At 53.0% G+C, this 23,390-nt stretch overlaps 1 protein-coding gene across 2 annotated transcripts in view; it reads left to right on the top strand.

The window, feature by feature from the left end:
* Window positions 1–23,390, top strand: part of COL27A1 (collagen type XXVII alpha 1 chain) — a 1,990,256-nt gene that overhangs the window by 869,711 nt on the left and 1,097,155 nt on the right. The window lies entirely within an intron of this gene.

Raw genomic sequence — 23,390 nt, forward strand, 5'->3', positions numbered from 1 at the left:
GGCACTGTCAGCCAGGGCATGTCAGTTGCTGGGCAGCTGTGGGATATGATTGGACAGCCCTTACTTGTTTGATTGGTGCAGATCCTTGCCTTTGGTGGCCTGTGGTAACGCCCAGATTGAATGTTGTATAAGAAGAGGGCCCCTACAACAGTTCCTAACCTCATACCCTGGAGCTAAGAATCCAAGGGAGAGGAGCTCCCACTGCTGTTGCTGCTTCTCTCCTGCATGAAGAGGGTTCTACCTGGAGCCAAGAAGCGAATCAGCTGACCCCTGGACGGGGCCACTTCACAGCTGCACTTTGATGGGTCCTGGCGGTCCCTTCACATTGTAGAAAGAACTGTGGAAGCTGTCCTGAGGTGTCTGGCCTGTCCAACTACGAGTCTGCCAGAGCCATGCCAGAACCCAAGATTGTCACTGCTGCTTAGCTGGACCCAAACCTGACACCAACTTTAGAAACTGCTCATGCGACCTCTGGACTTCCAATGACGGGACCAATGGCAGAAACACGTGCCTGGACACTTCCGAGTACCACCCCAAAGTGACAGGCTTGAGTGAACATACATGTTTCCATGCACCCCTTTCACCATAACAATGTAATTGACCATGTGAAGGGGGACCTCAGATGTAAGGGTAAGACCTTGGGGTCCACAATGTGAATCTGGCTTTTTAGGTGGGAGAGAGAACCTTTTTCACAGGGGTATCCTTCTCTTCTGACATTGTGTCCAGAGGTGTCAGAGCTGAAGTTGTCATAGTATCTCTTGGTTCCTTGGAGCAGCCGGAGACTATCAATGCCCCTCCATTCACGGCAGTGAGTGCCCAGGCATCGGGAACACTGGAGCCAGTGGGACAGTGGTAGGTTCCACCAGTGAGTCTCCTGGCATCGGGAACACTGGAGCCCGTAGGACAGTGGTAGGTTCCACCAGTGAGTCCCCTGCCATCGGGAACACTGGAGCCCGTAGGACAGTGGTAGGTTCCGCCAGTGAGTCCCCTGGCATCGGGAACACTGGAGCCCGTAGGACAGTGGTAGGTTCTGCCAGTGAGTCCCCTGGCATCGGGAACACTGGAGCCAGTAGGACAGTGGTAGGTTCCACCAGTGAGTCCCCTGGCATCGGGAACACTGGAGCCTGTAGGACAGTGGTAGGTTCCACCAGTGAGTCCCCTGGCATCGGGAACACTGGAGCCAGTAGGACAGTGGTAGGTTCCACCAGTGAGTCCCCTGGAATCGGGAACACTGGAGCCTGTAGGACAGTGGTAGGTTCCACCAGTGAGTCCCCTGGCATCGGGAACACTGGAGCCAGTAGGACAGTGGTAGGTTCCACCAGTGAGTCCCCTGGAATCGGGAACACTGGAGCCTGTAGGACAGTGGTAGGTTCCACCAGTGAATCCCCTGCCATCGGGAACACTGGAGCCCGTAGGACAGTGGTAGGTTCCACCAGTGAGTCCCCTGGCATCGGGAACACTGGGGCCAGTAGGACAGTGGTAGGTTCCACCAGTGAGTCCCCTGGCATCGGGAACACTGGGGCCAGTAGGACAGTGGTAGGTTCCCCCAGTGAGTCCCCTGGAATCGGGAACACTGGAGCCTGTAGGACAGTGGTAGGTTCCACCAGTGAATCCCCTGCCATCGGGAACACTGGGGCCCGTGGGACAGTGGTAGGTTCCACCAGTGAGTCCCCTGGCATCGGGAACACTGGGGCCCGTAGGACAGTGGTAGGTTCCACCAGTGAGTCCCCTGGCATCGGGAACACTGGGGCCCGTAGGACAGTGGTAGGTTCCACCAGTGAGTCCCCTGGCATCGGGAACACTGGAGCCAGTGGGACAGTGGTAGGTTCCACCAGTGAGTCCCCTGGAATCGGGAACACTGGGGCCAGTAGGACAGTGGTAGGTTCCACCAGTGAGTCCCCTGGCATCGGGAACACTGGGGCCAGTGGGACAGTGGTAGGTTCCGCCAGTGAGTCCCCTGGCATCGGGAACACTGGAGCCAGTAGGACAGTGGTAGGTTCCGCCAGTGAGTCCCCTGGCATCGGGAACACTGGAGCCAGTGGGACAGTGGTAGGTTCCACCAGTGAGTCCCCTGGCATCGGGAACACTGGAGCCCGTAGGACAGTGGTAGGTTCCGCCAGTGAGTCCCCTGGCATCGGGAACACTGGAGCCAGTAGGACAGTGGTAGGTTCCACCAGTGAGTCCCCTGGAATCGGGAACACTGGAGCCTGTAGGACAGTGGTAGGTTCCACCAGTGAATCCCCTGCCATCGGGAACACTGGAGCCCGTAGGACAGTGGTAGGTTCCACCAGTGAGTCCCCTGGCATCGGGAACACTGGAGCCAGTAGGACAGTGGTAGGTTCCACCAGTGAGTCCCCTGGCATCGGGAACACTGGAGCCTGTAGGACAGTGGTAGGTTCCCCCAGTGAGTCCCCTGGCATCGGGAACAGTGGAGCCAGTGGGAACACTGGAGCCAGTGGGACAGTGGAGAGAGGGAGAGAAAGCAGAAGCCAAGAGGAAGGTCTTGATGTGCTTCCGGAAACGGAGATAGTTCTCCTCAAGTTTCAGAGAGGCAGGAAGGCGGTTCCACAGGGAGGCCCCAGCAGAATAAAGAGCTCTACCACCAACTCGCTGCTTGGAGAAGCGACTGACCCTGAGGGAGTTGGAGGTGGATGAGCGAAGAGCTCGAGAAGGAAGATATTTAGGAAGAGAGAGTTGAAGGTATTGAGGTGCCAGGCCCCAGGAGGCCTAGTGGACAATGCAGAGGGTTTTGAACTTAATCCTCGCCACCACTGGGAGCCAGTGCAGAGATTTCAGTCCTGGAGAGATATGATCCCTGGGCTTGAGGCCAAGGACAACTCACGCAGTCCTGTTTTGGATGAGTTGTAGAGGGCGGAGAGAAGAGGAAGGCAGATTAAGAAAGAGACTGTTGTAGTAGTCCAGCCTAGAGAGAACCAGAGCTCTGGAGACAGTGAGCTTCTGGAGAAAGCAGGGGAAAGGAAGAATACATCAGAGGAGGTGCAGCTGGTAGTGTGACTTCTTAGAGACTTCAGAGATGTGAGGAGAGAAGGAAAGTGAAGATGATCCCATGGTTTTTAGCCTTACAGGTGGGATCAGGAAGAGGGCCAAGAGAGGCCGGCCAGAGAGTGACGGGAAATGAGGGCGCAGGTGTGCCGATGAGGAGAATCTCTCTCTTACTGGCATTAAGGCAGAGATCATTGGCAGCACACCACTCCTGGATGGCAGACAGACCGTCAGAGATGAGATAAGGAGAAGAGGTGGCAGAAGGGAGCCTGAATACGAGTTGACTGTCATCTGCATAGCAATGAAAGTTGGGGCAGAGAGCGGCGATGCGGTGGGCAAGAAGTGTGCCAGGTATTGGTTGAACAGCCATGGAGAGAGGTTAGACCCCTGGGGGACACCACAGGTAGAGATAGAGATAGAGGAGAGGAAGGACCCAAGTTGGACTTTAGTGTGTTATAATATTTGCCCATTTCATCCAGGCATGCAATACTAAGATCTCCACAGATTCATATTTGTGGGGGTTTTGGCAACAGTACATTTTCATCTAATATGTCTGTTATGGCGTCAACATCGACAGCATTGCATCCGGGTTCCAGCACATTGAGTACAAGGGTGTTCTGCCGTGCCGTTTCTGAGTTTTTTGGGATCGATACTAGGGTCCCTTGTATGAATGGGTTTTGGTTCCAGGATGAAATGATCCCCATTCCTAATGCTAGTTTGATGAGGGTGAGGAGGCCTGATGAAGATCGCCCTTTTTCTCCTTGTATGCACGGTTCAGGTGGACGGTGCAGCCATCCACGATTGGGGGAAGGGTTGTTATCCAGGTCTCCTGGAAGGAGAGTATTTGACATCTTTTTCAATTCATGTTAGAGTTGTTAAATAGATGTCTGGATCCTCTTGCATTTCACGATATCAGTGATATTTGGTTTCTCTCATTTAAGTTTGTAAGCTATTTATCCATTCCTTCTGGTTGTTTCATTGGGCATCGGCTTGTATTGCTCTTAAAAGTCTCCACTTCATTCCATTGTTGGTGTTTTACTTGTCTCATTTTGTTGGTGTGATTAAGGGTTTTTATCAGTGGTTGGTAGAATCCTGCGTTGATACTCCTCTCCTCTTTTGATGTCTGTTTCCAGACTGAGGTGTTTCATTCAGATCCTGGAGTCCTGTCTTTCCCTTGATAGGTTGTCTTCTCTCGTATTCCTTCTGTATTCCATTTGAGATCCTCTGCTCACTTTCAGAAAAAAAAACATTGCTCTGGTCTGGATTTTTGTTTTCGTCCAGGAGCTCGAATCCCAAGGGGAGGAGGAGATTAGCCTTTTCCAGTGGGGAGTTTTTAACTCCATTTGAGTCTAGATATAAAATTACACTATCTGAGCACTCTTCATTCAGAAACTCTACCGTTCTAATGTCCTCTCTTACTCCGGTATATGATGGGGCAGTCTAAGGACATTGTGGCGGTTCAGGATCAAGCCGTCATCTGCTAATAGGAGCCGATCCATCTTACTTCCTTTTTCATTTTCCTGCCACCTGATTTTAGGTTGTCGTATCTCAAGGTTAATGGGCCTCATTACGAGGCGGGTTGCCGCCAACCCCGTAACACTAAACCCGGCACCTGACTTCCCGGTGTCACCGGGACATTACAAGTCCCGACTGCTCGGCAAGTCAGGCGCCGAATTTTGCAACTCCCCATTCCAATAGAGACCCATGGGAAAATATAGACACTAAAGATGGGAGCATGCTACGACCATCAAATAATAATAACACAGTCTTTGTGGTGTCTTATCAAAATAAAAGGGTCTATACTAATAAACCTATAGCCAATTCTTACCTCTAAATACAAATAGTGTGGGAAACAATGTTACAAAAAAGAAAGAGGTGTTCTCAAAATGATATATCAGGATGTTCAGGCCTTGGGCCTCCCTTTCCCACGTTTTCAGCATGCGATAAGACAGGGTACTCGAGTTTAGCACAGTCTCTTGCTTTCGAGGGCGATGATACACTTCAAATATAAGCATCAGGGCCTTCTGTGCCCAAGTCTCTTTGCCTCTCAAAGTATCTCGATACAGAGAATCTGATACAACAAACAAACAATAAGTTTCTTTCTTCTTTCAAGTTCTCACAAATACTCAATTTCTCTAGCGATTCACTATTTCACCTTGGATCCCCCTAAACCGGGCTCAGATCCTTCTTACACAATGTTCTTCACCTTTGATCCCCCTCATCTGGGCTCAGATCCATTTTATAAAATGTTTGCAGAATAAGATATTCTTTCTTAAGTAACTCACGGTTCACCCTGGATCTCCCTCAGCCAGGCTCAGAACTGCTTTAACACAATTAGTCTCCCTCTGCCAGGTTCGGTCCAATTTAAATGGTAATTCTTAACACAACTTGCTTTCATCAAATAGTGAAGTCTTTTGAATGTGCAAAGGGTTTTATTTGACCCGTTGCAGGACCACTTCGATATCACTATTTCTTGATCACTTTCACAGTTGCCATCTTTCAGCTCGATACCTAACCGAGACTTTCAAATGAGCACCCACGTGCTACCGGACCACTCTGTCTATGGTATTGTATCTTTGCATCAAAGTTCAATCACTCCTCTTCTGTTCAATTGGCGTTCCTTGCCACATAAGCTTCATACACTGTTCTTTCAACTTTCATTATGGAATGAAGCTGCTTGCAACCTTGGCTTCAACACAGACCAGTCTGGTATCAGCCTCCCCAACTCACCAACTGCGCTGACTTCATAGGCGCTGCTTTGTTGAAGGAGACAAGGACAGTACTGGGGTGGCAAATGATTCTCCCTGCCTTCACCATCGAAGTGGGAGAGCCCCGGGTATCTCCGACACACAATGCAGGATTCTTCAGCTTCGATTGCTGGTCTTGTGTTTTCTATTCTCGAAGACTCATGAAAGTAACATGGTGTGCTTTCATTCTCCACCTTTTATCCATGTGGGGTAGTGTGATGGAAGTCAGGTGTGTGTAATGATCAGTAATTGCCTGACTCTGCCTGACCATTGTATTGGGATATGTCAACTATACGGCTCAGGTGTTAATCTGTTTTCTCTCACAGTGAGCTGTCTGTGAGAAAGTGTCCCTGTTGGAATAATTGGTGTTAAGTTCCTACATATGCTACCTGGTAGGATGGGGTAAAGGTGTACCAGGGAAGAGGATACCACGTCTCACCATCCGGTGTCCCACTTCCACTCCCTGAAGACCCCCGCAGGTGATATTCCTGCACTGGTCCACCCCCAGGAACAGGATCCAAAAGCAATGGTTGTGTCTGTTAGGCAGAATCACATGCAGTACCCCTGGGGAACACTACATGCAATTAGGACTACAAGTGTCAGTACAATGTCACCTTTGGTACAAGCCTGTACTACACAGTAAAGTGGTAGCAATGGCTGAGCAGCCAGGCTTATCTCAAGAGTTTCGTGAGCAGTAGGGCAAACAAATCCAGTGATTCAAACAAACACTTTACTCAAGGTTTCTTGCTAAAAGAACATACATTTATTTACACAGTCAGTTTGAAAACATTACACTAGCAAGAGCAGCTCAATGTTATATACTAATATACTACAAATACACAACCAATAAGTTACTGAACAAGTTCATCTCCCCTGAAGTGGGAGCAAAATGGCACTTCAGTTACTTTATAAAGGGGGTAAAAAGACAAGGTTATAATAAATGAAGCACAAATACATTCATAGGCAGGGCAAATGGTTTCAGTTCACTACAACCAGCAATTCCGTTCATAGGCCTGGGCCAAAGTCAATGGTTCAGAGTATTTCTATAGGATAGCACAGTTCTGGTAGTAAACGGTTAAGTCTTTGCCACGGATCTTAGAATAATTTGGTCAAACGAAAAATGAGATGTTGGTTTAGGGAAGGACAAGCCTCTGAAGTTGGGAAAGTTTAACAAACTTTCACCGTGGCCGAAAAGATTTCCAGACCGCGTTTGCACAGTACATTTAAAGTGAAGAAGAGCTGTAGCTGAGGCAGTTGTTCCTGGCAGTTCGAGCAGATCTCGCAGTTCCTGAGCTTCAGTCATTGGGACAAGAAGGAGGACATTGAGAGGTTCCTGCACTTCCCAGCAAGCTTGGCAAAACGTCAGTTTAAGGTGTGAGTGCCTTAAAGACCACAAACTGGTATCCTTCCCACTGGCTATCTGGTTTTCCACAGCACTCTGCAGAAAATTCAACCAGGAGGGAACGGTGTCCAGGTGGCTTGCAAGTTGGTTGTTCCCACCAAACTCAAGGGAAGAAGTTAACCTTGAAGGGCTTCTCTGTCGATGGAGTTTCAGGCAATTCGGATCCGCAGCAGGGCTTCACCAGTAGTCCAGGAGTTGCAGCAGTCGTCTTCCTTCAGCTCGTCTTCTGTTCTTTCGTTCCAATGATCAACTCTGCTTTCCAAGTCCCAAAGACCTGCTTTTAAACAGTTTTCCCTCATTCATTCCAGCCTGGCTGTCACTCACAAAGCAGGGTGGCTGTCCTTGCCGGACAGCCAGTCGGCCAATCACGCCAGAGTGCATTCAGGTCTCCTCAGAGACTAAGCACAGGGATTTTTGGGCACCTCCTTCACATCCGGTCCACCCCAGACACTCAGGCGCCAGAGGAGGGCTTCAGCACTGAAGCCTACCAAAGGCTAACAAACAAAGAGAGCAAACCCGGTTTGGCACATAGAGTTAAACACAAGAAGGACTTTTCCAAAAAGAAACGGAGAAAAAAGTTGATCGGAGTCTGTTTTTACAGATAGGTCTTGGGCGCCATATTGAAAAACATGGCTGACCCGATGTTTAGCTACTGTTGTACGCGGTCGGGAAAAATCATGGTAGTTTGATCTAAACCACTGCCACCAGCCATTTCAAGTAGGACAGGGTAACATTTGACTGTTACATGAGTGTTTTGACTCAGGGGATGCTAGGCAACCCCTACAGCACACTATGGGAAGATAGTGTGTGCTGGGTCTGTAAATTTAAAGAGACTAGTAACTTTACATGCTCTGGGAGACGGTAGTCAGTCCCAGAGAAGGTATTTAAACCTTGGGGAGTCTGAAAGACACCCCTGTGCCACTGCACTGAAGGTGCTGTGTGACACACAGAAAACGATGATGCCTATGGAGTTGTTTTAAAACTCCATATCCAAAGAACACAAAAGTAAAACACACATCAAAATACATGGAAGGGTGGGAAAAAAAGGCTCACGCTCTTCCCAGGTGAAATTTAAAATCCTAGAAATCCAGTAAAGTTGCTGGGGGTCTCAAAAGGTAAGGGAAATGAGCACATTTTGAGAATTCTCCCTAACAGTTTTCTGGCCACCTGGATGACAGATCCCGGGGACTAGCGGGGGAGCCACCTTGAGGTTTCTCACAGCAGCTGCATTATTTGCTAACGATTCCCTTTCTTGTGGTGGAAGGACGAGGAGTAAGCATTTTTGAGGACAGGGTTCCTGTGCAGTGTCTGCCATCAAACAAGCTTGACTCCTTGTACAGGGGTTGGCAGTTATATAGACTGTATGCTGATTCTAAGATGTCGCCCTTTCAGTTAGTTTGTTAGACAAAATTGTAGAGGATATACGTTCGAAAATGATCTTCTCTAGGTTTCTTTTTTTTTGTAACCCCTTTAGTGAGGTTGAGAGAATTTTACTGTGGGTCTCTCGTTGTTATCAGCGCTGCGTCGTTTTTTCTGGCACCCAGGTGTCCATAATTGAGAAGCCAGGAAGCATGCTCAAGCGTTCGGGTGTTTTGAGTGTCGCTGCTGCAATGAAAGTGGTAGAGAGACTGGAGTCTACCAACACAAAGAACACTCTCCCAACACTCCCGCCATTTCCTTTTGAAAATCAAGCCAGTAGCCTCCTCTTTGAAGAGCGCCCCCTCCACCCCTGCTACCCTGAACCATACTGGAAACACAAAAGAGACTGAGTGTGAGGGGGCACGGGAGTACCCCATATTAGAGTGAGCAAATAGGGTGTTCAGCAGTTCTCCCAGGGGTGGTGGGAGAGGGGGTGGTAGTGGGGGGGCAGAATGATGAATGTGCCTACCCCCAGGATAGAGACCCTAAGATTGGAAGGGGCCTCCAAAATAAGAGGGAGGGATCCCAGGTGGAGACACAGAAAAGGAGATGCACTGTAAAGGGTTCTGAGGTGAGAGGCCGATGTCTGCGGGGTGTCGCCGGGGAGCACTTTCCACCTGGGGGAGAGGCTGGCGGGGTGTCGCCGGGGAGCACTTTCCACATGGGGGAGAGGCTGGCGGGGTGTCGCCGGGGAGCACTTTCCACATGGGGGAGAGGCTGGCGGGGTGTCGCCGGGGGGCACTTTACACATGGGGGAGAGGCTGGCGGGGTGTCGCCGGGGAGCACTTTCCACATGGGGGAGAGGCTGGCTGGGTGTCATGGGGGAGAGGCTGGCGGGGTGTCGCCGGGGAGCACTTTCCACATGGGGGAGAGGCTGACTGGGTGTCATGGGGGAGAGGCTGGCGGGGTGTCGCCGGGGGGCACTTTACACATGGGGGAGAGGCTGGCGGGGTGTCGCCGGGGAGCACTTTCCACATGGGGGAGAGGCTGGCGGGGTGTCGCCGGGAGCACTTTCCAAATGGGGGAGAGGCTAGCGGGGTGTCATGGGGGAGAGGCTGGCGGGGTGTCGCCGGGGAGCACTTTCCACATGGGGGAGAGGCTGGCGGGGTGTCGCTGGGGAGCACTTTCCACATGGGGGAGAGGCTGGCGGGGTGTCGCCGGGGGGCACTTTACACATGGGGGAGAGGCTGGCGGGGTGTCGCCTGGGAGCACTTTCCACATGGGGGAGAGGCTGGCGGGGTGTCGCCGGGGAGCACTTTCCACATGGGGGAGAGGCTGGCGGGGTGTCGCCGGGAGCACTTTCCAAATGGGGGAGAGGCTGGCGGGGTGTCATGGGGGAGAGGCTGGCGGGGTGTCGCCGGGGGGCACTTTCCACATGGGGGAGAGGCTGGCGGGGTGTCGCCGGGGAGTACTTTCCACATGGGGCAGAGGCTGGCGGGGTGTCGCCGGGAGCACTTTCCAACTGGGGGAGAGGCTGGCGGGGTGTCATGGGGAGAGGCTGGCGGGGTGTCGCTGGGGAGCACTTTCCACATGGGGGAGAGGCTGGCGGGGTGTCGCTGGGGAGCACTTTCCACATGGCTGAGCGGCTGGCGGGGTGTCGCCAGGGAGCAGTTTCCACATGGGGGAGAGGCTGGCGGGGTGTCGCCGGGAGCACTTTCCAAATGGGGGAGAGGCTGGCGGGGTGTCATGGGGGAGAGGCTGGCGGGGTGTCGCTGGGGAGCACTTTCCACATGGGGGAGAGGCTGGCGGGGTGTCGCTGGGGAGCACTTTCCACATGGGGGAGAGGCTGGCGGGGTGTCGCCGGGGAGCACTTTCCACATGGGGGAGAGGCTGGCGGGGTGACGCCGGGAGCACTTTCCAAATGGGGGAGAGGCTGGCGGGGTGTCATGGGGGAGAGGCTGGCGGGGTGTCATGGGGAGAGGCTGGCGGGGTGTCGCTGGGGAGCACTTTCCACATGGGGAGAGGCTGGCGGGGTATCGCTGGGGAGCAGTTTCCACATGGGGGAGAGGCTGGCAGGGTGTCGCCGGGGTGCACTTTCCACATGGGGAGAGGCTGGCGGGGTATCGCTGGGGAGCAGTTTCCACCTGGGGGAGAAGCCGATGTCTGCGGGGTGTCGCCGGGGAGCACTTTCCACATGGGGGAGAGGCTGGCGGGGTGTCGCCGGGGAGCACTTTCCACATGGGGGAGAGGCTGGCGGGGTGTCGCCGGGGAGCACTTTCCACATGGGGGAGAGGCTGGCGGGGTGTCATGGGGGAGAGGCTGGCGGGGTGTCGCTGGGGAGCACTTTCCACATGGGGGAGAGGCTGGCGGGGTGTCGCCGGGGAGCACTTTCCACATGGGGGAGAGGCTGGCGGGGTGTCATGGGGGAGAGGCTGGCGGGGTGTCGCCGGGGAGCACTTTCCACATGGGGGAGAGGCTGGCGGGGTGTCGCTGGGGAGCAGTTTCCACCTGGGGGAGAGGCCGATGTCTGCGGGGTGTCGCCGGGGAGCACTTTCCACATGGGGGAGAGGCTGGCGGGGTGTCGCTGGGGAGCACTTTCCACATGGGGGAGAGGCCGATGTCTGCGGGGCGTGAGGAGAGGCTGGCGGGGTGTCGCCGGGGAGCACTTTCCACATGGGGGAGAGGCTGGCGGGGTGTCGCCGGGGAGCAGTTTCCACATGGGGAGAAGCTGGCGGGGTGTCGCCGGGGAGCACTTTCCACATGGGGAGAGACTGGCGGGGTGTCGCTGGGGAGCACTTTCCACATGGGGGAGAGGCTGTTGGTTTTTCTGTGAGCACTGAATCATTCCTCTCCTGTGACAACCCTTGAACTCGTGGTGTGTGGGTGCAGTGGGACAGCAGAGGAAGGGCCTCTGAGCTTGACTGGAGGGGTGAAGTGGGGTCAGGGTGGAGGCAATGAGGGTAGTTGCAGGTGCAGTGGGCTATGGGGGGGCAGGGGGTCTCACCTTTACTAATATTTGTACACACGAAGTCTGAGTTTGAAGTTTCTGACACAAGTCCTTTGGTTTCTTGGTTTTGATGACACCCCCCCTCCCTTTCCACTACCCCAACATATGTCACCGACCCAGCCCTCATCGTCCCACCCCAGGAGCTGGGACGGCCCCAGCACTAGGGGTACAAAGACCCCCTTTTCTGGGCTGTGAAATGCCCACGTGTTCCTAAAGCGCCGTCTCATGCGCTTGTAATTACGTCCCCCGCGCGCTCTAGATAAACAGCGCCTACAGGGGGGGGGGGGGGCGGCGGCTCCTGTTCTGCGCCACACGGACTCGGTGTTTATTCACACAGTGCCCCCGGGTGCACAGGACCTCAGGGCGCAGCCCACACGACTGAGCATTTAAAGGGCATCACCCCCCTGTTTCTTCCAGTCCAGATAGGGGTAAGGTGGGTCCACTGCCCTGGGGGTGCTTGGACTTCAGCGCTCATGTCCTGTGCATGGCTGCAAGTCCTCCTTTTGTTTCTGCCCTGCGACCCTGCCATCTCCCCCCTCCTGCACCCCTGCCTGCGTGCCCCGCCTCCTGTGCTCCTGTTCCATGCTGCATCGTCTCATCAAATGCCTTATTTATATTAAATGGTGCCCCCCTGCCCCAGGCGAGGTCCTCCCATCCCCTTGCCCATTCTGCCCCTCTGGCAATATAGCAAGCCATGTCCTGCTTAATGGCCCAGTAGTGAGCTAATGCCCTGCAGGACTCACGCCGTGCCCCACCTTTCTCGGATCATTGCCCAACGGTGGGTGGCAATCAGACAAGGGGACATGACTGAGATTGTTTTAATGTTTTTATTAAAAACAGGGCCATGTAAGCTTTTAGTGCCCCTCAGGGTATATCAGTGCCCTGGTAGTCACACATCAATATTCTCAAAATGTCACTCTTTCCTGGTGGCTCTGTGGCCCACTTGTCTTTTTGAGTCTTCTCAATAACCTTTCGAGATCTCTTACAACTGGGACTCAGAGGCTTCTCTTCGCAGGCAACCTCTCGATTTTGTCAAGCAAACTTTCCACAAAGAGCTCACCAGCCTCTTGGCTTCATCAGGCAAGCCTGCCTCAGAGAGCTCACCAGCCTCTTGGCTTCATCAGGCAAGCCTTCCTCAGAGAGCTCACCAGCCTCTTGGCTTCATCAGGCAAGCCTTCCTCAGAGACGAGACCACACCAGCCTCTTGGCTTCAACAGGCAAGCTTTCCTCAGAGAGCTCACCAGCCTCTTTGCTTCACCAGGCAAGCTTTCCTCAAAGACCTCACCAGCCTCTTGGCTTCATCAGGCAAGCTTTCCTCGGAGAGCTCACCAGCCTCTTTGCTTCACCAGGCAAGCTTTCCTCAAAGACCTCACCCGCCTCTTGGTTTCATCAGGCAAGCTTTCCTCAGAGAGCTCACCAGCCTCTGTGCTTCACCTGGCAAGCTTTCCTCAAAGACCTCACCAGTCTCTTGGCTTCATCAGGCAAGCTTTCCTCACAAAGCTCACAAGCATCTTGGATTCATCAGGCAAACCTTCCTCAGAGAGCTCACCATTCTCTTGGCTTCATCAGGCAATCCTTCCTCAGAGACCTCACCAGCCTCTTGACTTCATCAGGCAAGCCTTCCTGAGTGACCTCACCAGCCTCTTGACTTCTTCAGGCAAGCCTTCCTCTGAGACATCACCGACCTCTTAGCTTCCTCAGGCAAGCCTTCCTCAGAGACCTCACCAGCCTCTTGGCTACCCCAGACAAGCCTTCGTCAGAGACCTCACTAGCCTCTTGGCTTCCTCAGACAAGCCTTCCTCAGAGACCTCACCAGCCTCTTGGCTTCCCCAGACAAGCCTTCCTCAGAGACCTCACCAGCCTCTTGGCGTCCCCAGACAAGCCTTGCTCAGAGACCTCACCAGCCTCTTGGCTTCCCCAGACAAGCCTTCCTCAGAGACCTCTTGGCTTTATCAGGCTCTTGGCTTTATCAGGCAAGCCTTCCTCAGAGACGAGGCCACACCAGCATCTTGGCTTCACCAGGCAAGCTTTCCCCAAAGACCTCACCAGCATCTTGGCTTCACCAGGCAAGCTTTCCTCACAACGCTCACCAGCCTCTTGGCTTCAGCAGGCAAGCTTTCCTCACAACGCTCACCAGCCTCTTGGCTTCCTCAGGCAAGCCTTCCTCAGAGACCTCACCAGCCTCTTGGCTTCCTCAGGCAAGCCTTCCTCAGAGACCTCACCACCCGCTGGGCTTCATCAGGAAAGTTTTCCTCGCAGAGCTCACCAGCCTCTTGGCTTCATCAGGCAAGCCTTCCTCAGAGACCTCACCAGCCTCTTGGCTTCATTGGGCAAGCCTCCCTCACAGACCTCACCAGCCTCTTGGCTCCATCAGGCAAATCTTCCTGAGTGACCTCACCAGCCTCTTAGCTTCCTCAGGCAAGCCTTCCTCAGAGACCTCACCAGCCTCTTGGCTTCCCCAGACAAGCCTTCCTCAGAGACCTCACCAGCCTCTTGGCTTCCCCAAACAAGCCTTCCTCAGAGACCTCACCAGCCTCTTGGCTTCCCCAAACAAGCCTTCCTCAGAGACCTCACTAGCCTCTTGGCTTCCTCAGACAAGCCTTCCTCAGAGACCTCACCAGCCTCTTGGCTTCCCCAGACAAGCCTTCCTCAGAGACCTCACCAGCCTTTTGGCGTCCCCAGACAAGCCTTGCTCAGAGACCTCACCAGCCTTTTGGCGTCCCCAGACAAGCCTTGCTCAGAGACCTCACCAGCCTCTTGGCTTCCCCAGACAAGCCTTCCTCAGAGACCTCACCAGCCTCTTGGCTTTATCAGGCAAGCCTTCCTCAGAGACGAGGCACCACGAGCATCTTGGCTTCACCAGGCAAGCTTTCCTCAAAGACCTAACCATCCTCTTGGCTTCACCAGGCAAGCTTTCCTCAAAGACCTCACCAGCCTCTTGGCTTCATCAGGCAAGCTTTCCTCACAAAGCTCACTAGCCTCTTGGCTTCCTCAGACAAGCCTTCCTCAGAGACCTCACCAGCCTCTTGGCTTCCCCAGACAAGCCTTCCTCAGAGACCTCACCAGCCTCTTGGCATCCCCAGACAAGCCTTGCTCAGAGACCTCACCAGCCTCTTGGCTTCCCCAGACAAGCCTTCCTCAGAGACCTCTTGGCTTTATCAGGCCTCTTGGCTTTATCAGGCAAGCCTTCCTCAGAGACGAGGCCACACCAGCATCTTGGCTTCACCAGGCAAGCTTTCCTCAAAGACCTCACCAGCATCTTGGCTTCACCAGGCAAGCTTTCCTCAAAGACCTCACCAGCCTCTTGGCTTCATCAGGCAAGCTTTCCTCACAACGCTCACCAGCCTCTTGGCTTCCTCAGGCAAGCCTTCCTCAGAGACCTCACCAGCCTCTTGGCTTCCTCAGGCAAGCCTTCCTCAGAGACCTCACCAGCCGCTGGGCTTCATCAGGAAAGTTTTCCTCGCAGAGCTCACCAGCCTCTTGGCTTCATCAGGCAAGCCTTCCTCGGAGACCTCACCAGCCTCTTGGCTTCATTGGGCAAGTCTCCCTCACAGACCTCACCAGCCTCTTGGCTCCATCAGGCAAACCTTCCTGAGTGACCTCACCAGCCTCTTAGCTTCCTCAGGCAAGCCTTCCTCAGAGACCTCACCAGCCACTTGGCTTCCCCAGACAAGCCTTCCTCAGAGACCTCATCAGCCTCTTGGCTTTCTCAGACAAGCCTTCCTCAGAGACCTCACTAGCCTCTTGGCTTCCTCAGACAAGCCTTCCTCAGAGACCTCACCAGCCTCTTGGCTTCCCCAGACAGCCTTCCTCAGAGACCTCACCAGCCTTTTGGCGTCCCCAGACAAGCCTTGCTCAGAGACCTCACCAGCCTCTTGGCTTCCCCAGAAAAGCCTTCCTCAGAGACCTCACCAGCCTCTTGGCTTTATCAGGCAAGCATTCCTCAGAGACTTCACCAGCCTCTTGGCTTCATCAGGCAAGCTTTCCTCACAAAGCTCACAAGCCTCTTGGCTTCATCAGGCAAGCATTCCTCAGAGACCTCACCAGCCTCTTGCCTTCCTCAGGCAAGCCTTCCTCAGAGACTTCACCAGCCTCTGGGCTTCATCAGGAAAGTTTTCCTCGCAGAGCTCACCAGCCTCTTGGCTTCATAAGGCAAGCCTTCCTCGGAGACCTCACCAGCCTCTTGGCTTCATCGGGCAAGCCTCCCTCACAGACCTCACCAGCCTCTTGGCTCCATCAGGCAAACCTTCCTGAGTGACCTCACCAGCCTTTTGGCTTCCTCAGGCAAGCCTTCCTCAGAGACCTCACTAGCCTCTTGGCTTCCTCAGACAAGCCTTCCTCAAAGACCTCACCAGCCTCTTGGCTTCCCCAGACAAGCCTTCCTCAGAGACCTCACCAGCCTTTTGGCGTCCCCAGACAAGCCTTGCTCAGAGACCTCACCAGCCTCTTGGCTTCCCCAGACAAGCCTTCCTTAGAGACCTCACCAGCCTCTTGGCTTTATCAGGCAAGCCTTCCTCAGAGACGAGGCCACACGAGCATCTTGGCTTCACCAGGCAAGCTTTCCTCAAAGACCTCACCAGCCTCTTGGCTTCACCAGGCAAGCTTTCCTCAAAGACTTCACCAGCCTCTTGGCTTCATCAGGCAAGCTTTCCTCAGAGACGAGGCGACACCAGCATCTTGGCTTCACCAGGCAAGCTTTCCTCAAAGACCTCACCAGCATCTTGGCTTCACCAGGCAAGCTTTCCTCAAAGACCTCACCAGCCTCTTGGCTTCATCAGGCAAGCTTTCCTCACAAAGCTCACAAGCCTCTTGGCTTCATCAGGCAAGCCTTCCTCAGAGATCTCATCAGTCTCTTGGCTTCATCAGGCAAGCTTTCCTCAGAGACTTTACCCTCCTCTTGGATTCATCAGGCAAGCCTTCTCCACAGACCTCATAAGCCTCTTTGCTTTATCAGGCAAGCCTTCCTCAGAGACCTCACCAGCCTCTTGCATTTATCAGGCAAGGCTTCCTCAGAGACCTCTCCAGCCTCTTGGATTTATCAGGCAAGCTGTCATCAGAAACCTCACCAGCCTCTTGGCTTCATCAGGCAAGCCTTCCTCAGAGACCTCACCAGCCTCTTGGCTTCATCAGGCAAGCCTTCCTCAGAGACCTCACCAGCCTCTTGGCTTCATCAGGCAAGCCTTCTTCAGAGACCTCACTAGCCTCTTGGCTTCATCGGACAAGCCTCCCTCACAGACCTCACCAGCCTCTTGGCTTCATCAGGCAAGCCTTCCTCCGAGAGCTCATCAGCCTCTTGGCTTCATCAGGCAAGTCTTCCTCAGAGACCTCACCAGCCTCTTGGCTTCATCGGGAAAGATTTCTTCAAAGAGCTCACAAGCCTCTTGGCTTCATCAGGCAAGCCTTCTTCAGAGACCTCACCAGCCTCTTGGCTTCCTCGGGCAAGCCTTCCTCAGAGACCTCACCAGCCTCTTGGCTTCATCGGGCAAGCTTTCTTCAAAGAGCTCACAAGCCTCCTGGCTTCATCAGACAAGCCTTCCTCATAGACTTTACCCGCCTCTTGGCTTCATCAGGCAAGCTTTCCTCAGAGACTTTACCAGCCTCTTGGATTCATCAGGCAAGCCTTCGCCACAGACCCCCACCAGCCTCTTGGATTTATCAGGCAAGGCTTCCTCAGAGACCTCACCAGCCTCTTGGCTTCATCAGGAAAGCTTTCTTCAAAGAGTTCACAAGCCTCTTGGCTTCATCAGGCAAGCCTTCCTCAGAGACTTTACCCGCCTCTTGGATTCATCAGGCAAGCCTTCTCCACAGACCTCACAAGCCTCTTTGCTTTATCAGGCAAGCCTTCCTCAGAGACCTCACCAGCCTCTTGCATTTATCAGGCAAGGCTTCCTCAGAGACCTCTCCAGCCTCTTGGATTTATCAGGCAAGCTGTCATCAGAAACCTCACCAGCCTCTTGTCTTCCTCGGACAAGCCTTCCTCAGAGACCTCACCAGTCTCCTGGCTTCCTCGGGCAAGCCTTCCTCAGAGACCTCACCAGCCTCTTGGATTTATTAGGCAAGGTTTCCTCAGAGACCGCAGCAGCCTCTTGGATTTATCAGGCAAGGCTTCTTCAGAGACCTCACCAGCCTCTTGGATTTATCAGGCAAGGCTTCCTCAGAGACCTCACCAGCCTCTTGGCTCCCTCAGGCAAGCCTTCCTCAGAGACCTCACCAGCTTTTTGGCTTCCTCGGGCAAGCCTTCCTCAGAGACCTCACCAGCCTCTTGGCTTCCTCGGGCAAGCCTTCCTCAGAGACCTCACCAGCCTCTTGGCTTCCTCGGGCAAGGCTTCCTCAGAGACCTCACCAGCCTCTTGATTTATCAGGCAAGGCTTCCTCAGAAACCTCACCAGCCTCTTGGATTTATCAGGCAAGGCTTCCTCAGAGACCTCACCAGCCTCTTGGCTTCCCCGGGCAAGCCTTCCTCAGAGCCATCACCAGCTTTTTGGCTTCCTCGGGCAAGCCTTCCTCAGAGACCTCACCAGCCTCTTGGCTTCATCAGGCAAGATTTCCTCAGAGACTTTACCTGCCCATTGGATTCATCAGGCAATCCTTCACCACAGACCTCACCAGCCTCTTTGATTTATCAGGCAAGGCTTCCTCAGAGACCTCACCAGCCTCTTGCTCCCTCGGGCAAGCCTTCCTCAGAGACCTCATGTCAAGACTTGCTTGTCGCGAGGAACAGGGATACCTCCATCCCTAAGCAGCCAACAGCGAGACAAACAGACACTCGCTGTTCGAAGATTAGGGCCACAGGTGGGAGAAACAGGATACCCAAGGCTTCCGGATGGCTGCTGCAAGGGAAAAGGGCAAGTTAGGTGATGGCAACAAAGTGAGCAAGGTGCAATATGTATGAAACAACAAGTACACCTACCAGAAGTCAGGAGATAGTGTCCTAAACGGTTGGAGTAATACCTGCTCCCTCAGTGGGCCGATACAACACACTAGGGCACTGGGAGGAAGAAATGAGTGCCCTCACACCACACTGGAACCACCTGTAGCTTGAGGTCTGTGACTGATGGAGCGTCACAGTGAAAGCAAATCCAGGTCAGCTGATCCAAACAAAGGGAAAAAACTTAATAAGTCTGTAAACAATCCAAGGTCAGAACCAAATAAATCAATCTGCTGACGTAGAATACAAAGAACAGTCTGTGAACAATCCGTAGGCAATCCGAGGTCAGAACCAGAAGTAACAATCCCAAGGCGTAGCACAAAAAACGGTTAAGGCAAACATGAGTCCGTAGAACGAGGTCCAGAGGTCTGTAGCACAAAGAAACAAGAATCCAAATTGAAACGCCACACGCCGTAAAGAAACAACTGAGAAGCGCTGTACTGCTGGGTAGCGTTTGTTTTATCCTGTAACTTCCATCATGTGAGCCTGTTGATCACGTGAGGCGTCACGTGATTCGGTGACTGACGCGGCGCAACGGGTATGTTGGTTCTTAGAAGCAGTGGGCGTGGCTAGAATGCACGGAGCAATAGCATGCCTGGAAACACTGTGTGCCCCGGGCACTCCACATGAGGAAACTTTCCTCCTTTGCGTGTGCAGGCACCACGGGACTCGCCACCCCGGATACACACGGTGGCTCCTCCCGTGGTATCCTCTCCAGTGCCCCAGCAATCCTCTGCGCACCGAGGAAGCGAACCCCTGATGCGGACGTGGGGGGCTTAGAGGTGGCAGACCCAGGATCCGGGCATCTACGTGAGTGAGTTCTGTGGCAGAGGCTAGGATCTTGTTGAAGGGAAGTGTAAGAACGTGTGCAGGGACGTTTGAGGGCTTCCTCAGAGATCTCACCAGCCTCTTGGCTTCATCGGGCAAGGCTTCCACAGAGACCGCACCTTCCTCAGTTCCAGAGGTTGGGTGCATTCCAAGAGAAGTTGTGATTCAAGCCGGTTGGTCGATTTGCTGCGCGAGGAGTATGTGCCATGACATATGTGGAGCTTAGCCACCACGTACCCTTGTGTGCTACTTGTGACTGCTTTGTAGATGATACATGCGGTCTTGAACAGTATCCTGGATTGATATGATTTGGCATTTATAACGCACCTGTACGCACGTTTTTCTTGGAGTGGAGCCAGTGTTGTTCGCGTAGGATGGGGGTGATTCAGTCAAATGTCTGTACTCCCGTAATAAGACGTGATGCAGCGCGGTGGACTGCTTTTAGGACGGCCAAGTGAACAGCTGGGAGCCCTGTCAGCAGAGCATTTCCCCCATCAATGTGCAGGATCACCAGGACCTGCATTATGGTCTGGAAGTCTTGCAGCAGGATGAAGGGTTTGATTTTTTTAAGGGTAGAGATTCTGAACCAATCTGCTTAGCCATTCTTAGCTATGTGTTCCTGGAAGGACAAGCTGCTGTCAATGGTGAAGCCTACGGATTTTCCTGAGTCTGAGAGTTGTGGAACAAATCCTTGTAGGCCCACATCATTGAGCTACTGTTGAACAAATTGTATTTTCGCGGGTGGATCGATGAGGACAAATTCAGTCTTGGATTATTTAGTTTGAGGTAGGAAGTCGACATCCAGGACTGGATGATAGCTAGGTAATCGCAGAAACAAATGCTGTCCTGCGCACTATTTACTCTCATGTACAACTGGGTATCGTCCGCGTATTGGTGGGTGGCTATATTGGGATCTTTGAGGAGAGTCCCTTTAGGCTCCATGTAAAGGCTAAAAAGGATTGGTGAGAGGATGGAGCCCTGAGGGACTGTACAGGAGATCTGGAGTTGGTTAGAATGTGACAAGCGGCATCCTTATAGCCTGATGTCTGCGTGGATCTAAATTATAACATCTAATTATTTTTCCGAATCCCATAACATTGAATTCTTTTTTTCTTTTAAATATATTTTGGTGCAATTTAATGTAGGGGGAGACCCTCACAGCCACCCCTACATACCACCACCATCATGAATCCCCTTACCCAACCCCGTCTACATTTTGGTGCAATGCATTTGAAAAAACCTGTTGTTTTGTTACAATGCAGTCTACTTGAGATGTAGGAGGTAAACAAATTTAGGGAATTGCCAGAGAATCCCATCCTGTCAGCAAGGAGGGAGAGAAGGATGCAGTGGTCGACAGTGTCGAATGCAGCTGAGAGGTCAAGGAGGGTTGTGTGGATGTACACTGGAAGGTCGTAGGGTTGTGGGGAAACCCACTGCAGGGTCATGGGGATGCACACTGGAAGGTTTCAGGATTGTGGGGCTGCAGGCTGGAATGTAGCAGGATTATGGGGAGGCACACTGAAAGGTCACAGGGTTACAGGGAGGCACACTGAAAGGTTGCAGAGTCTTGAGAAACGCAATGGAAGGTCCTGGGGATGCCCAGTGGAGGGTCTCAGCGTCGTGGGGATGTACACTGGAACGTCACAGGGGCATGGAGATGCACATTGCAAGGGTGCAAGGTTACCGGAATGAGCAATGGAAGGTTCCAGAGTCCTTGGAAGGCATACGGGAAGGACAAAGGATCTTGGAGATTCACACTGGGGAGTCACAGGCCATGGGGATGTGCAATGCAGGCTGCAGGGTTGTGGGGACGCACACAAGAAGGTTGTGGCATAGCACTCTGGAAGGTCACAGGGCCTTCGGGATGCACAATGGAAAGTTGGTGGGTTGAGGGGATACACACTCAAAAGATCAAGGTTATGTTATCTCAATGTATGAAGCGCACATTCGCCAAAGCATCTTGGCGCTAAGAAAAGAAGTGCAACAGGATTTGGAGGCTGAGTGACATAAGGATTAGAAAAAATACATTTTATTGCACGCCAAAAGGCAAGGTGATTGCTTGTGACGCGAAGAGCAAGTGGGATAGAATTCCATAATTTGGCAGCCACCACTGAAAAGGATTGTCCCCCTACCCGCTCAAAATGGTAGCGAAGGACCGGCGGGAGGCAGGCGTCCTTAGAGCGAAGCACCAGGGCAGTAGGTAAGGGCAGAATTTTTCCTGCAAAGGTGTTGTGGGGATGCACACCTGACTGCCATGGACCCCCTCCTGTGTTCTCTGGCTGGCTTCTTGGGTTTGTAGATGTGGCATGGAGTCTCTCCTGTGTTCCCTGGCTGGCTTCTTGGGTTTGAATATGTGGCCTGGACTCCCTCCTGTGTTCTCTGGCTGGCTTCCTGGGTTCGTAGATATGCCCCAGACACTCTCCTGTGTTCTCTGGCTGGCTTCTTGGTTTTGTAAATGTTGCATGGAGTCTCTCCGGTGTTCTCTGGCTGGCTTCCTGGGTTTGCAGATGTGGCATGGACTCTCTCCTGTGTTCTCTGGCTGGCTTCTTGGGTTTGTAGATGTGGCATGGACTCTCTCCCGTGTTCTCTGGCTGGCTTCTTGGGTTTGTAGATGTTGCATGGACTCTCTCCTGTGTTCTCTGGCTGGCTTCCTGTGTTTGTAGATGTGGCCTGGACTCCCTCCTGTGTTCTCTGGCTGGCTTCCTGTGTTTGTAGATGTGGCCTGGACTCCCTCCTGTGTTCTCTGGCTGGTTCTTGGGTTTGTAGATGTGGCATGGACTCTCTCCCGTGTTCTCTGGCTGGCTTCTTGGGTTTGTAGATGTTGCATGGACTCTCTCCTGTGTTCTCTGGCTGGCTTCCTGTGTTTGTAGATGTGGCCTGGACTCCCTCCTGTGTTCTCTGGCTGGCTTCCTGTGTTTGTAGATGTGGCCTGGACTCCCTCCTGTGTTCTCTGGCTGGTTCTTGGGTTTGTAGATGTGGTATGGACTCTCTCCTGTGTTCTCTGGCTGGCTTCCTGTGTTTGTAGATGTGGCCTGGATTCCCCCCTGTGTTCGCTGGCTGGCTTCCTGGGTTTGTAGATGTGGCATGGACTCTCTCCTGTGTTCTCTGGCTGGCTTCTTGGGTTTGTAGATGTGGCATGGACTCTCTCCCGTGTTCTCTGGCTGGCTTCTTGGGTTTGTAGATGTGGCCTGGACTCCCTCCTGTGTTCTCTGGCTGGTTCTTGGGTTCGCAGATGTGGCCTGGACTTAAGAAAGTAAGTAACTTGATTAGGCAAGGAAGGAGGAGGGATTAATTAGAAGAATGGACTTGTGCGAGCAGTAGTTTTTAGTTTGTGCTATTGGGTGGTGCTTCAGCGCTGCCTATAAGCAAAACTATTGCATTAGAATACAGCTAATGTATTTATTGGGGGAGTTTGTGTGGCCAATAACTAAATAAACTGACTGTATTCTAGTTGGAGAGGGCATGTGAGGAAGGACACACAGCCGCTGGGTGTTTGGTTATTTGCCCAGACTTTGACTGCCCATGGCCATGCTAATCCCTTAGGCCAGTCCCACACAGTTCCTGCCCCTCGCCACCCAAAACACACCTTCTGGGAACTCTTTGAGCTCACCCTGCCAAGCAGTAAGATCAATCTTTAGCAGTCTGCTGAGAGTTAATGGCTTAATTACAGCAGTAAATGGCTAATGGTTATAACAAACATTTCGTAACCACGTGTGCCTTCACAACCACTTGATCACTATCTGTGTCTTGCACTGATGTCCTGCTAAACACAAGCACTGCCAAAGCCATCAGTTGGGGCTTAACTATTGTCGTTAAATAGGCATTTTTCAAGAACTGCCATCACATGACCAGGTATCCAACCATTGCCCATTTTATGGCCAGGTAATCCCACCATTGCCCATCATATAACCAGGTAATCCCACCATTGCCCATCGTATGGCCAGGTAATCCCACCATTGCCCATCGTATGACCAGGTAATTCCACCATTGCCCATCGTATGACCAGGTAATTCCACCATTGCCCATCATATGACCAGGTAATTCCACCATTGCCCATCATATGACCAGGTAATCGAACCATTGCCCATTTTATGTCCAGGTAATCCCACCATAGCC

Source organism: Ambystoma mexicanum, chromosome 8, assembly GCF_040938575.1.
Source record: "Ambystoma mexicanum isolate Mex_15411 chromosome 8, UKY_AmexF1_1, whole genome shotgun sequence".
NCBI lineage: Eukaryota > Metazoa > Chordata > Amphibia > Caudata > Ambystomatidae > Ambystoma > Ambystoma mexicanum.